At 41.4% G+C, this 16,092-nt stretch overlaps 1 long non-coding RNA gene across 1 annotated transcript in view; it reads left to right on the top strand.

Annotated features, from left to right (window-relative positions):
* LOC113747896 (uncharacterized) overlaps positions 1 to 16,092 on the top strand; it is a 224,686-nt gene that overhangs the window by 150,022 nt on the left and 58,572 nt on the right. The window contains exon 3 of the long non-coding RNA XR_003463971.1: positions 12,406 to 12,550. This is a non-coding gene — a long non-coding RNA (uncharacterized LOC113747896). The remainder of the gene's footprint in view (positions 1 to 12,405; positions 12,551 to 16,092) is intronic.

Below are 16,092 nucleotides of genomic sequence, written 5' to 3'. Positions count from 1 at the left end.
GGGCCCTTAACGGGAAGAGCCTGTCCAGCACTGCAGCAGCCCAGCTCCAGAACTACAGGAAGACCCAGGCGCCAAGGAGTTAAAGTACACCTACTGTGTGCGTGTGTGTGTGTGTGTGTGTGTGCACGTGTGTGTGAGAGCACACATCGCAGATCAGCTGCACGTACCCACGAATACCCGATGAGACGATACGGGCACTCTCATGCACACGTGACAGCGACTCATGCGCAGTCATGAAGGCGCATATTAACATACAAATACACACATTCATGCTCCTTCTCTGTCTCACATATACACACAGTCACAGGGGGGGGACTTCCCAATCAACCAGCAGCAACAATATTATTCTGCCATTCACTGTCGCCGGCGTGATTGATGAAGCTCAGGGAAGGCCGGACTCGGGCGGCTCGCACCGCTCCACATCCCGACGTGCAGCTCGTGTAGAATAACAACGTGCAGACAATGCTCACGTTAGACTTGGATCGTCGTTACATGTACCGGCCAAAGAAATACCGAGCTGTCCCCCATGTGGAGAGCTGCGTTCCAGTTGCATGCCTCGGTGAGAGTATTTGAATAGGATTTAGTGATATTTTGCGAGTGCTCAGAGTTGATCATATAACTCACATACCTGGAATTATCCAAACATGGTTTGGTGCTGCAAATTTTGCCAATTTAATTCAGCCTACAACCAAATCTGGACACAGAATACTATTGGACAGAATCGGCTTCATCTGTCATGAGTTCACATAATATAAAATGTTTTGTTTTAAACAAATCGTCCTGCCCTTTAATCAATAAAAAAAACTAAAGATCCAAAAACTGCAGTTGATCGAATGGCCACTAGAGGCTGGCTACGAAATGAGCCAATCTCCATAAGTCCCCACGTTAAAATGTCCAACTTCACAGCAGAAATAAACATGTTTACAGCCTGGTACAAAAAACAGTTTCAGTCGCTATAACTAATTTCAGCGTTCATGACAACTGTACTGAGGCAGATTTTTCTAATATCACTCACCTGATCAAACCATGTTAAGAATGTTATGTTATGTTATTCTTAACTATCTCAAGATGGTAATAAGTTATGCATAATTAACAGTGTGGCCTCTTTGACTGACAAGTGGGTGCGTTTGCAGTCGGCTTGTTTGAGCACCCCATGCATCATTCAGCCCACCTTAGGTTCATAGATGATCCACGTCTTCGCGGCCAGAGACAGATTTTGAGCTTCAAAACAGCTCTTGAGAAACCTATGGGTTCATATTTATACTGTCAGTATATAAAACATGCTTCTTTCTTTGGTTCTGGAGCCACATACACTATGTGTGGTTTGTAACAACATGGAACATGAATGTCTTTATTTGTGGTACAGTGGTCCCTCATTTATCGCGGGGGATACGTTCTAAAAATAACCCGCAAAAAACGAAATCCGCGAAGTAAGTTTTACAATTATTATACATGTTTTAAGGCCGTAAAACCCCTAACCACACACTTTTATACACATTTTTACACGCATTTTTACAGTACTCCCTTAAACAGGACGCTGAACACATGTGCGGTTCTCCCTTAGCCAATTTAGGACACAGAACACAATGCGCGTTCATACTGTACAGTACGCTGTAAAAAAAAAACACGAAACAGCGAGTCCGCGAAAAGTGAACCGCGATATAGCAAGGGACGACTGTACTATCATGTAATCCTACATGTGATGGACCATTTTAATAGTACGTCACCAAAAACATCATCCAATCTTTGCAGAATATTTATATGATATCAAAACTGTATAATACATTAGTGACCCGCAACCTTGCATGCTTGGAAGAAGAGGTGAGACGTCGGAGAGTATTCATTTGGTTGCAATATGCAACTCCACCACTAGGCGGCACTAAATCCTTCACACTGGACCTTTAACTATGTAGCTGTACTTACTCATGGTTGAAGCACACAAGTTAACAAAGTCTGGCAGGTAAAACAAAACGCTGGTTCAGTTTGAAGCCACGTGGAGTACGGACCAGAACAGCACTGTGGATTTTAGACTTTAAAGGTCAAGTTGAAGTCTCAGCTCCATCAGCTCCTGAGTGTTTTGGCGACTGTATAAAGTTCAATTCAAAATTACCGGCACCCTGTGTTTTTCCAGTCTTGAGTGTGAGTGTGTAGGTGTGAACAGTTGGTAAGAGTAGCTTTTGGAATTTTCTTCTTTTGTGTTCATCCATGATGGCTATCGCTGCTCATGCCTCTGTTTATATAGAACACAGCACGACTACAACATATAATGCTCCAATGTTCGAATAGAAGATTATTATTATTTTATTATCACCTCTCTTTGGTTTCAGATAGTGTTAATGTTAATGTTTTATTCACACCACACAGTGTGGAGACCTCTTCCCACAAAGGCCTGATATTTGCGGTTATTTTCTCCATGTGAGGCAGGACAGGACCGGTTAAAACAGTGAGCTGTTTAGCGTGGGTGGTGGTGTCTAAACAACAGATGCACCTGGAAACGGAGACATGTGTTCGCTTTCCGGTTTATGTCCCTCTCAGTTGGCCCACACAGATGTTTTAGAGATGCTGAATTTAGTTTTATTGCTCAGTTTTATTTATTTTCTCACTGTGTCTTTTTTCTCCCCCCCCCTTGTGAGGTTTAGTGAAGACATTTTTTCGAGGGGAAGTGCACCTCTGAGCCAGTTGCTATTCTGAACCCTTTCTGTTTCTGTCACAGTAAACAAAGTTCACTTACTTAATGTGTACACTTTTAGCACGCTTGCATGGATTGTTGTTGCAAGTGATCATCCAGAGGACAGACCATGCACACAATCACCCAGATACAATGTGGCTTTTTTACTTTTTCTAGGGAAACAAGGCACCCTTTGAGGGTGCAGACAGACTCACGGGCTGACCCTGGTGTCTATGTTCTCCATTCACTCTGCTTGTTTACATGTTACCATGATAACTGTCAATAGGACTTCACCGTCAGCTCTCTGGGTCCACACCTCCACCCCAATTCACTCCCTGTCAGACATCCCAAAGGTCCATTTACTGCTTTGAAAACATAATAAAACAGAAAAGCTAAAAAAAAAAAATTGTGCCAGGGTGTCAGCAGATGGTTTATAAGGTCACGCCGGTGACTAAGCATCAGGAAGCTGTCACAGACGAGCCCTTCGTGAAGCGTTTTCGTTTCGGGATTTTGGTGATTTTGTGAAAATGATATCAGGGGAAAAAAAATAAAAAGATCATTTCTAGATGCTGTCAATCATTCACAGTTTCTGAATTGACTTAACTTGATCCTGATGGGTGAAGCAGAAATGCTGAGAAACATTTTTCACCATAACACCTCTCTGGGGTGTCTGGACGTGCACGTGTGCTGACCGCAGCAGCTCCCCCACTTAGTTTTATTACACAGGGTCATAATATTCTTCCTCCCGTTGTTGTGCCGGCTTTTTTTTTCTTTTTCTTCTCTACAGTCGCGCACATAACACTGCCAAGGACTAATTGGCATAGTTACATGTTCTCCGACTGTATCTGGTTCAGTGTGTGTGTGTGTGTGTGTGTGTGTCTAAGTGAAAACCCGACACAAACCAGCCGAGAGAGGGAGAGAGAGAGAGAGAGAGACGGGTTGCTTTGGCAGAACGTCTGGTTCCCTGCTAACCGCAAGTAGTCGAGATATATCGGCAGTTCCTGTGCATTATGGGATACCGTGCTGGCAATAAACAGAAACAGAGGAAATCTGAAATGAGGTGGCTGAGACTTTTTATGACTTGTCCTCTTCATGGCGCAGAGGTCTGCAGCACGAATCGCAAGCCCCAAAATCAAACGTATAACCTGCCACACGTCATACGCATACATCGTATTGTCTGCAGCTGAGAAACAAGATCACACACTTTGTGAGGTCTTTGCATGGGAAAAAAACTGAAACCGTCCTTTGATTGATATTGTCTCCAAGGTTAAACACACTTTAATGAGAAGACCTCCTCTCCTCCCGTCTTCTTTTATCTCCTTTTGCCTGCCGATCCGGCTCATTGGCGCAGGAAACATGGCCTGAATCAGAGAGGTTAAGTTGATGATGATGAGCTCCATTCATTCGCCAAGCGTTGACATATTTGCTACCATAACCATCAATAACTCGCTCCCCTCTGTGCCTGTGTGTGTGTGTGTGTGTGTGCATGCATCAGAGTTTTCGAGCATGTGTCCCTCCTGTTCTTCGTCATTCCACAGCTGTGGCCAGTGTACTGTGCGTTACGGTTGTATATGTTAAGCAGGTGGTGGCAAATGCTTCTTGTACACAAAGTTGCTTACCCCTTTTTTTATGATTTAGGGTTTGCTACGTGGGGGATAAAGTCAGAGAATCACATGACATGTTGTTCATACAGTTTGGATCCAAGGCATCTTCCAGTGTTTTCATTAGCATGGGTGGCCAAACGATTACCTGGGTTAGCAAATAAATTTTGAAAGAAAATGGCCAAAGAAAATAAAATATCATCACAAGACAAGACAACTTTTTTTTTTTTTAAGTCACTGTGACACTGACTCACCGACTGACTTATGGTTTAATAAAATGCTGATATCATCCTAATATATCAATGCAACTGTGCACATTTATATTTTCTGTGTCATTTCCTGAGATCTTGAAAACATTAGGACTGGATCTTCACCCCTGCTGTTCTCGACCTCATGTTCCTCCGATCCTCTTTGATTCGGTTCTGGCTCTGATGTCAATAAGCTTGATTTGGAAAGGAACAGCTGAGGTCATCCTGTGAACTTGAACTGGATCCACTGATACTGTTTGGATAGGTGTACGGTAGGCCTTGAGAGATGTGCAATGCAGCTGTAACCATCACTTTTTTATTGCAATGCTTACTGAGACACCGCTGTACTTTGGCTCAGTCCCCCCAGAAGAATTATTTGGGGGAAAGAAATTGCGGATTGAAAGATGAATTTATACAAATATTTTTCCGAAGGCCGAGCTTCTCTGAGGGAAGAAGTAAGGTCATTGGTTTGAGCCAAATGGTTGGTTCAGTTCAGCTAATAAGACACAAACCAAGGTTGAAATGAAAATATATATACAGTACATGTAAGTATGTAGCAGTTGACATTCAATTCATTGTCATTGTATTAATGATAAAACCTATACACACCATTATTAAAAGCCTATATTGTTGTTGGACAGTCAACTATGGCTAAAGTAGCTAACTTACAGCTTATACAGTTATTCCTAGATTGTTGTTGCATAATCAGCTAAGCTATGGCTAAAGTAGCTATCTCTTAATTTGGCCATAAGAAGAACCTATATTGTTTTTGTTAGTGTGTTGCAGAGTCAGCTAAGCTAATCCTAATGTAGCTACTTTAAGAAAAAAAACAATATTGTTATTGCTAGTTTGTTGTTGGACAGTCAGCTATAGCTACAATTTAGCTATGGCTAAAGTAGCTAACTTGTTGTATGCCTTAACTGCATCAATACAATGCCAAGTCCTAATATACACCACTGTATACTATCTTCTCTTGCCTTTACTTCTATTAGACTTCATTCTGGCAAAAAAGCTAATGCTACTGTTATATCTTTCGACATTGTCTACATCAGAAAGATGTTAAAGTTCAGTTCTTTGTAATTATTGTTGCATATTATACTTAAGGAGTTTGGAGCATGAGGACACCACATGAGTTATTTCTTATTGTTCCATGCAAAGCCAAAAGTTGTAAGTTACATCGAACTGTTCATTTACTGACGGCACAGCAGACATAGAAACTACAGCCCACTGTACTTACATCAGTCCCAATTTAATTTGCCAGCTTGTGCACTGGCCTACAGTGATGCTGTATTGGTGTGGTTGTTTGTTGATAGTTCATCTCCTTGCTGACAAGAGAAGCTATGAGATCATTTGCATCACTAAGCTGCAAAAACATATTTGACTTGATCCTTAATTCTGTTATTCAGTAGAAAACCATTTGAAGTCGTAATCGATAACAGATTTGCTTTGTCCATTTTGTCAGCCTTCATTTATCCAGTTTAGGGATGCTCGGTCATAGTATGTCACTTTCACTTTACCTAAAAAAAAATATTTTCCAGCATGGACTCAAACTAGCAACTTAGGCTTGACTCTCTGCCCATTAGGTCACAGCTCATATTCTTTGTTCTCCCCAGGATGTTCCTGCTCGGAGCTGCTCATTGGACCACTCCAGCCAAAATTTTAAGCCACTGTGACAGTTACTGGCAACATAGAGCAGCAGCCCTGCCTGAGTTATAGAAGATCACCGCATGTGTGATCCCACCGAGTTTGAGTTATACTCCCACTGCCTCACGTTGTCTTTTGATCGGGATTTATCGCCGAGTGTTTTGGGTCGACCTTGCCTTCTGTCACACTGAGCAGAAAAGCAAGGGTGAGATAATGTAAAGATATTTTTATGTTGTCTCTGGATATTGCTAAATAGTTCTCTGCTCATTGGTTCATGTTGCGCAGAGTGGAGTCATTTGTACAGCATGTGTCGATACAGATTTGTATGAATTTGTTAATGTAATTGGCCTTTTGTTAAGTCCCCATAGTTTATCAATACTAAAACTTTAGTGTTTAAATCTGAAGCTTGACTTTCTGTCAAGATTTAGATTTATCACATGCTTATCTATCTCACATGCTTATGTGAGCTAAGTAAGTCAGGTTTTCAACGGATTCTGTTAGAAAATTGGAACGTCTACTGCGGAATGTGAATATATTTGAGTTTAACGGCACAAGTGGCATCCTCCATGGCTGTGCAGTGAAGCCAATGTGTCAAAAACTGCAGTTCCTCAAACGTCCACTAGAGGCTGGCTACAGAACAAGTCAATCTAAATAAGCCCCCATGGTAAAATGTCCACCTTCACAGCAGAAATAAACATGTTTACAGCCTGGTACAAAAAACTGTTTTGGTCTCTATAGCTAATTTTTGAGCATGAATTTCTACATAACTCACCTGTTCAAATGATATTACACGTTTGCATAATTAACAGTGTGGCTGCTTTGCTGTACAGGTGGGTACCATTACATTTGGCTTGTTTGAGCACCCACGTGTCATCGGCCCGTCTTAGATCCATTGATAATCCACGTGTTTGCTGATATTTGGATTAGCCAGGAGCCGGCAGAGGACCAACATGGCAGTGGAAACTAGCGAGCTCCAGCTGATAAAATCAGTGAGTGACAAATAGTTGACAAAATACAGCTGGATCATCCAAACTGCAGATGTGTAGCGTGAGAAAGGGCGTAGTAACAGTTAGTAATTTGGGATGAACAGTCTATTGGCTAAACTGACTCATACTGATAACACCTTAAAACAAATCTGTAGCGACTATGTGGCTGATAGACCCACTATGATCTCTGCTCACTAGTGTCCACGCACTCAAGGGGTGGTTACTTTTGTCCTCTTGTCCTTTGGCCACAGGTTCCCCAGATGTTGTAGCTATGAACAGAGGAGAAAAACTAAACAGTCAGGGTAGCACTGATGAGTCACCGGCCTAATGGACCATGGTATGAAACCTGATATGGGCTGCGTCTGCCTTGAGAGGGCAGTTTAGTGAAAACATTGTCATTACTACAACCTGAGGCCTCCCAGGCCAGGACCTCATGCGGTCAACCGTGTGCCAAGAAACGAAGGAGAGGAGAGGGAGAGGACAGGCCGAACATGATACAATCGGGGATGGACAGAGTCCAGTTTCAGACAGCGAGGGCAGGGAGCAGGGAGAGAGAGCGGGGCCAGAGTCTTTGTTTTATCTGGAGCGTACAAGATACTTGCATCATAGCAGCTCTCCAAGAATAACGTCAAAACCTGATGACTCAAAGAGAAAATAGAGAGTTGATGAAAATAAAGCTTAGCCTGTCTCGCCTGGTTAGCGCTCAAACTCGGCAGCAGAGTGCGAAAGTGAATTTTGGACAACAGTTATGTTTGTATATCATTATCATGTTTATATGTTGTTTTAAGTTTTTATTTGCTGCAAATTCAAGCAGGCTACCGCAATAATGGATGCAGACAGTGTGAAGTACTCTGGGTTACATACTGCAGCCAATGGCGCAGAATATGTTAGGTGACTAGCTGTCAGCTGTCGCTCGGCGTTTAGCTTTTGACCTCAGTTCAGAAAAGGACTAAATTGACTGTGCAAAATGTGCGTGTGTGTGTTTTACTTTTCACTGCATATTTGTTGAAACATTTTAATGTTGTTTAAAGTCACCAAGACAAACTCTGGGGAGAAAAAAAATGAACTTTTGTTGCCTTTTCGGCCATCAGCACGTACTCTCGCACTCGGTCAGCTGAAAATGAGTTTTTTCTCTTTCAGCATACGTTGGCTCGAGTGTAAAACACACAGACGTGTCTGCAGGAAATGCACGGAGGGAAATGGACTGTGCATAATGAACATATTTGAAGATGGCTTGTGATACGCCAAAACCACTGACACTATATAAAAAAAAAAGGATGGCGTATGTGTGACATCGCCCACAGGCTTTTAAAATCTGTGGTTCTGGTTCGTAGACATCTTGGTATTCATGCCTCTTCCACCTCCTGGCTAATCCCCAAATTGGCAAAAAAAAAAAAAAACCTAGGTGCTATAACAAGTCATCTGTAATGGAAACCATCTGTCAATCAAAGCAGCCATGCTGTTTATTCTGCACAATTTTAAACCTTGATATGATTTGAACAGGTGAGTTATATAAAAATTCATCCTCAGTACAGTTGTCATGAACGGTGAAATTAGCTATAGAGACAAAAGCAGTTTTTTGTACCAGGCTGTAAACATGTTTATTTCTGCTGTGAAGTTGGACATTTGAACATAGGGGCTTATGGAGACTGACTCATTCTGTAGCCAGGCTCAAGTGGCCGTTAGAGGTACTGCAGTTTTTGGCCCTTCTGCATTGGCTTCACTTCACAGCCTCTTGCCTAAAACAAGGAAAAACCTTTAGTAAGTCTTTCTGATTGAGAGGAAAACAATTGCAACAGACTGTTCCAGTGCAAAAGCAGAAATGTGGTTTTGTTTTAAACATCAGTGCAGTTTGACGTGATTGGATTATGCATTCCTTTCATATCAAACAAACTTCTGTTTTATAGACATGTAGTTTTATAAATTTATCTGAGCTAGACTGGCATTTAGTTAGAGACGACAGTCAGCATATAGTGTAGTATTATTACCAGCAGTATTTGCCACTGACGGTGATATATTTATGTTTGTTACGTGACTCAAATTTAAGTGTGAAACTTCGTGTCTGGTTTCTTATTCAGCATCATTTAAATGACAAATGTTCCTTCTTTCCTTCTCCTTTTTAATTTTCAGTTTTCATTCAGTTTTTTAATTAGACGCTCCATAATTTACATTAATTAGTCGGATGAAAACATGAATTATGATCATAGTTCCTTCATAATTTATACTTACTGTCATGAGAAGGGAACTGTTACATCTAACAGAATGAAGAAGTTTTCTCAAGAACAACTCCACAAAAGGAGACATAGCCGTGGCACCATTCTGGTCAATTTGCAAAAGACTGAATATGAAAGTACCAATCACCTACTTGATTGTCTTAGTTACCATACACTAAAAAACTTTTTTTAAATGGCTGACACTCACATCTGAAGACAGAGTGTCAGAAATTATCACTATTCACGATTTCGCAGGGTCAGGTAAAAGACTTCAACTAGATTCATTTTGACATTATTTACCATACTGCACCTGGTGGGAATTTACAAGAAGAAAAACTTTTGAACAATGGAGCAGAAACAAAAGCAGCTTTTGGCCACAGCTGTTCTTGTGTGCATTTCGAGGGCTGCAGCAACTTCTGTTCACTTTTTTTTCCCTTCTCCTACTCCGCTCGATCGTGGTACAAATGGGAGAACACATGAAAGAGGCACTCTTACTCACTCCACCGATTCCTCCTTCCTTTTACACTCATTGAGCACTTAAATTTCACATTTTTGCACCTCCTTTTAGTGAGGAGGCATTAGTAAATAAGCCTGCTTCCTGATGGTGCTAGAGAGAGCGCTCCCGTTGGTCTTTTGACACTTTTCACATCACTGTGTACATGAGCCGAGGCTAGAAACCTCCGGTAATATTAAACATGTTTGATTCTATCTTAACGTCATGTCGAGAAAAAAGAGGGTTTCATGAGCAATGCCGCAACTCCAGCAAAACCAAAAATTGGAAATTTGTCTGTGGAAGTGAAATAATTTGACCAGTTGTTTGGTGTAAGGCCAGCATTAGTTAGCTTGGTCTAAGTGAGTGAACGTTTCCATCAGAGATGCAGTTAACACCACCTCTAGAGCTCATACTGTAAATAAAGCACCTATAAGCATCGCACAGAATCACCTGGAGGAAAAACTAGCTCAGAACAGAGTCATGGCCTTGGTGAATCTGTACAATGTCCTGCTCCCCCTCTCTCCTCTTTATCTCAGCTTCCCCCCTTCTCCTTTCTTAGAGACACAGCCTGGATTTATAACTGGTACTAACTCTGGAGTAGAGCCTGCAGTGGAAACAGATTTTGGGTGTCTGCCTTTTCACCCTGAGGGTCACGAGCAGTACCATGTCATCGCATGCAGCCCCCCTCTCTTAGTCACTCACACCAAAGGCTCTGCTTCATGTCCCCAGTATGCATCTGCATTAAGACTGAGACAGTGTGTGAATGTGTGTGTGTCGCCTCTTGGTTTGGACACACACACACACACACATGCTGGCTGGCTGTTGGTTGATGGAAAAGGAGCCCTGTAGCACCATCGTGTTCTTCTTTTATAATCCTGGGGACGGAGGACAATCGCAAAATGTGTATATGTACGAGCAGACAGTGAGCTGTGCCTGATCTAACCTCAACTGACCTCATGACAATATTCTATAAACCGATTATCAATAACTCTCATTTTGTGATCAGTTGAGTTGCTAAATAACTGTCTAAACAGTTGCCTCCCTTCAATATATATCAAAAATGCTGTATAATATAATACATCTGCACAGCTTCACATTTTTATAGGCGAATGTCATATTTCATAATATAATAATAATGATGATGATGATGATAAACAGCAACAAACCCTCTTGTCTGAGGAGGCTTGTAATCAAATTAGGTCTAATCCAAAGCAGTTGTAACTTGTATAAAGTAATACTAGGAAGACAACTGATTGATCTGGTGAAGTGTAATTGCTCGCAAACATCTTCAGATGACATGAAGGGATGTTTTACATCAGTTCAAGAATGTGTCACTATTGAATCAAGAGATACCCCGACCACTGACCACATGCTGCGAATATCAGGCAGAGTAGGCCTGGTAGTTATACAACTGACTGCAGGATAGTTTCTTCACACACAGGGCTAGACGAAACACTTATAAGAAGAAATGTCCTCCATGTTGGACAGTGCAGGAGTTCATGCACATTTTGTTACAGCGAATTAAAGTCCAAAAACGTAAGTCAAATAAACTGAAAGCACTTATTTCTGCAAAGAGACACTGTTAACCAGACATGAGGCCACAATCACCCGTACACACACATTCACACACAGACATCAGCCAATAGGGGTTAATATCTTGCTTGAGGACACTTTGACAGGACTGGGAAGCTGGGAATCGAACCGATGACCCTCGTTAACTAGACAATCGCCTCTAGCAGAGTTGGAGTCATTTAAAAAAGACTATGCATTATGTTTGTAATGAAAAAAGTTTGCTAAATCTGTACTTTGTAATTGTAGCTAGAATGTAAAAGTTCACGTAAATGTAACATTAATAATATTAACTGTTAAATTACCCATTGTTATATTATGAACAACATTATAACACAAAAAAAAAAAACATTCAAATGTCAGTATAGTAATAAACACTTATATAATGAGCACATATTTAATTACAGGTAATTATTGTCATTTTACATAAATTTGTAATTTAAGAAAGCAGAAACATACTGTATAAATAATATTGTAAATTAAATTAAAATCTGTACAAAAATGGCATAATACAGGATACATAATACATTCACAATAACAGTACGTAATTTTGCATAGTTTTGTATACAATTTAAAAAACAACAACAACAAAAACAGGAATCTACTGTAATCTACTGTGATGTTGTCCTATAGATGACAACATCATATGAGGAGAGAGTACGCAGGGCAATATGTGGACAGAGAGATTTTGGCACGGATGCACTGTAAAAATCATTCTGTTGAAGTTTCACCTAAACTGTTGAATAAATCGAGTTTCTCTCCCCCTCGGTTTCTGAACCTCTACATCTGTACCACAATATCATTGTGTTAAACCATGTGAGATTCCAAAGATCATCATCTACCACAGTAACGTGTACATGAGCACACAGCAAAGCCAGTGGAAAACACACAATGGAAGTCAGAGGGAGAGTCAGTGTTCGGAGAAAATGCACCTGAGGCGATGAGTTAAAAACTAATGTTCTCACCTCTGACGTCATTGGCAGGGGTTGCACCCGCTGGTGAAAAGCCAGTCCACCTTTTCCTGTCCCGGCATCTGAAGGACACCCGAGGGAGAGAGACGTCAGCGTCGCCACAACCGCCCGCCACCGCCGCCATCGTCAACACTAACATCATCATCATCTGTGGAAGGTGAGGTCCATATATCTTTCATCCGTCCATTTTTACCTACTTAGGATGAGTGATTTGGTACCTGCCTCTGTTATTCTGACCTTTGTTCTCATTTTCTGACTCCCATATTCCATATGTCGCATAAATACACTTGTTAGCAACAACGCGCCATTTTTAAGTGTTTTTTTCCTCGTTTTATTTTTACTCTGTGGAACTGCTGTATCAGGTTTCACCTCAAATTTGACTAAAATGTGGAGTGAAGAGAGTTTGAACTCAACACCGAAGATGCTAAACTCATTTTGCAAATTACTAAACGCCAGAGCAGCACGTGTTTCTTACTATTTATATAAAATTGCAAAGTATGCACTTCATTTTCTGTTTTTACTCCATTTTCTTCTTTCCTATGATTGGGATTTCACCTCCCTCTTGTTTTCCAACTCTCTCCCGCCTCCCCTCCACTTATCCTTCCTGTCTGACCGCAGCCATTCTCTATTTGGGTTATATAGCTCGGATTAGACAAGCCAGGATTTACACGCACAGGAAAGATAAGGGGACATTTTTACGGCACGATCACTATTTTAGAGGTGCGTACGAGAGTTGAAGAACCGTTTTTAGACTCCAGACACGGCTGGAAAATTGGTGTAAGCTACTAAAAACTGGGTTGTAACATTTTAAAGCCCCATGGCTTTTCACGGAAACACCTCCCCATACAGAAAATATACCATATTAATCATGTAGCTATTAGTATGGTTGTCTGTATCCAGGCAGGGGGGACTCATATTAAATAAAATACTCGATTTAGTCACTGATTTTTAGGCTATGTTTGCGTATACTCTCAAAGTGAAGAGGCCAGTCTTGTGGATTCATCGCGAGTGTTTAGGATTAGGATGCACAGAAGAAAAACACCATAGCAATGACTCCATGCGTGCCAGTTTTCATGATCATTTCCCATCCAGGGAAGCTTTTACTGAAGAGCGGAAGGTTGGCAATGACCCTGGGACTACATTGGATACAGATGCAGAGGTCTTGCTCCAAAAGTCTGATCCTAAACGTCATTAACCTCAGCTGATCAACAGTACCAACCAAATCCTGCTATATCAGGGTTATATTTACTTCTTCTACCTTTGCAAACATGATGAAGTGCGAGAAACAATCTTGTGTATTCTCAGTCATACGCAGGATTTCCCTTGTGGTCCACCGCCGTACCTGCTGGTGACCTGCTGTCCTGTACGGTAACATGAGGGGACACAGAGTCCTCTGTGCAGCAGCAGCAGCAGCAGCAGCAGCACACTGGCCTGTTGTGACTGTGGCTAGTTAAACAGAGGCCCTGTATGCCCCCTCAATGAGTGGCACGTGTGTCCTCTCGCTCCGCTGCTAAATATAGCAATAACAATGGCAGCCGGCAACATGGCTGACCTCAGATGATATCAGCTTACAGCTTATGAATAAAGCTCAGAGACATTTCATTTTCCATCAAGAGGCTGAACACTGAGGAGGACTGTTTGTTTCATAGCTCTGTGTGTAATTTTCTATCAGTTTAGATCTGTAGGTGTAGCTACAGGACGTTTAAAGCAGTCAATGGTAAACCTCGCACACAAATTCAGTTGAAGTACTTTTTAAATTTTCCTCTGTCTAACTTAAGAAAACTCTCTGAACTCTTTGTTTAACCTACATTTAAACAGCCCGCGTATAACATCCTGTAAGAGACGTCCTGCTTTATCGGGCTTCTTGCCAAAAGCACCAACCGAGGGGTCAGCACAATACAATGTGTTGACCCTTCGAAATCCTCCCACACACACACAGGAGGGGAACCATTAGAAAAATCCCTTGTGGAATATATTATAGTTATAGCTCTTAAACCTTGTTGCTCAAGTACTCCATGAATATTGGTCTGGACGTCTGCGACCCTCCCCAGCGGTCCCTTCAGCTGAAAGACGGTAATTAAATGATCATCGTGGATCGGAGTCGTCGCCATGGGTCCTGATACGGGGCAGCCGCCGTGAACAAAACTGGCACGTTCCTCGATGAGAGGATCTGTCTGTGGCAGGAGAAGTGTGGAGGGACTGTACGACCTCAGCCAGCTATAGAGTGATCTTTTAACTCTCCTGACGCCATCGTTCACCAGGAGACTGTGATTTATTATTTTTTTTGTATAAAAAATCGAAAATAAACATCATCATTTCAGATTAATAAATAATATTCCAAGGAGACCAAATAATGTCTTCTAACTCAATGCAAAGAATTACTTTTCAGTGTTTTAGAATATATTTGAAGCAACATTGTGTAACTTCTACCAAAAAGTAGACCCTGTGCCTCTGGGTTATTAAATAAACTGCTGTCAACTGTAGCTGCTGTTAGTTAACTGTGAAACCTCTACAGGGAAAATGTGAAAGTCCTTCAAGATTGTACTTTTTTAGTACTTGAGTATATTAACTTAATTTACTCAGTTACATTCCTCTACTAATTGTTATGTATCACAAGTAGTGAATACAGTTACATTCCTCTACTAATTGTTATGTATCACAAGTAGTGAATAGACTGAAATCAACTTTACATTCTGAAGAAGTAGTTCCAAACCAGAGGGTTGGGACCTCCCCTTAGATTTATTTCAGGACCCTTTATAATAATAATAATAATAATAATAATGTCCAAGACAATTATTCTTGACTCTTTTTTTCTGCTCCTCTCTTGTAAATTGCCACCCCATCAGGCTTATAAGAAAATTACCTTGTGGGTAAAAAGACAAATCATTCTCATGTCCACACTTTAAAGGGTCTCATTAAAGGGGTCACAAGCCAAAAATGTTGGAAAACACTGATCTAAGATGCTCAAAATATCAGTTCACATGACAGAGCCCAATATTGCAGAGATTTAGAGGAGGAGAGAGTCTCATACTAAGATGAAACAATTGTATATCACTCGAAGTACACTGTGACACATCTTTAGAAATCCTTTTCCATAAACCTGCAGCATAAAACTGGCACCTAATATTACCAAATATGGCTAGTGAATCTCTGCTCGCAGCTATTTTTACTTAACAAGCAGGATTTATTTACATTTCAGCTCTGTGGGTAACTCCCAGCCCTGCAGCCTCTTAAGCGTCTTGTTATCTCTGTTAGGTGTGTTTGGCCAAGAGTGTGAGAGCCTGATGCTGTATGGGCGTCTTGTTCCGAGTGTTTGCTTTTCGCCGCTGGAGTGGCGAGAAGATGGATGAGTCTTTCAGTGCCGATAACTCTGTTTTTTTTTGCCACCATTAGCTACCGAGCAGGTTAACACCCCCTGTGATCCCTCTTCATCTCAAATAGACTGGAAAATCTAAGATTGTAGAGCTGTCAGGAGTGACCACTTCTATATTCAGTCCAACCATGATGGACATCCTGGGTTTAAAGCCCAGCGCTCTCAGTACCTCTCAGTGTTTGGTCCTCTCTCTCTCTCTGTCTCTCTCTCTCTTTCACACACACTGTCTCTGTTTAGAAGACGCACACAGAAATGCAGAAAGGCAGTGTTCCTAGATCCGTCAAAGCTAATTTGCCCGAGCGGTTTGCCAACAACACAAGGATTTA

The sequence above is a fragment of the Larimichthys crocea genome, chromosome XVI, assembly GCF_000972845.2.
Source record: "Larimichthys crocea isolate SSNF chromosome XVI, L_crocea_2.0, whole genome shotgun sequence".
NCBI classification, from domain to species: domain Eukaryota; kingdom Metazoa; phylum Chordata; class Actinopteri; family Sciaenidae; genus Larimichthys; species Larimichthys crocea.
This window is presented reverse-complemented; position numbering and strand designations above follow the sequence as displayed.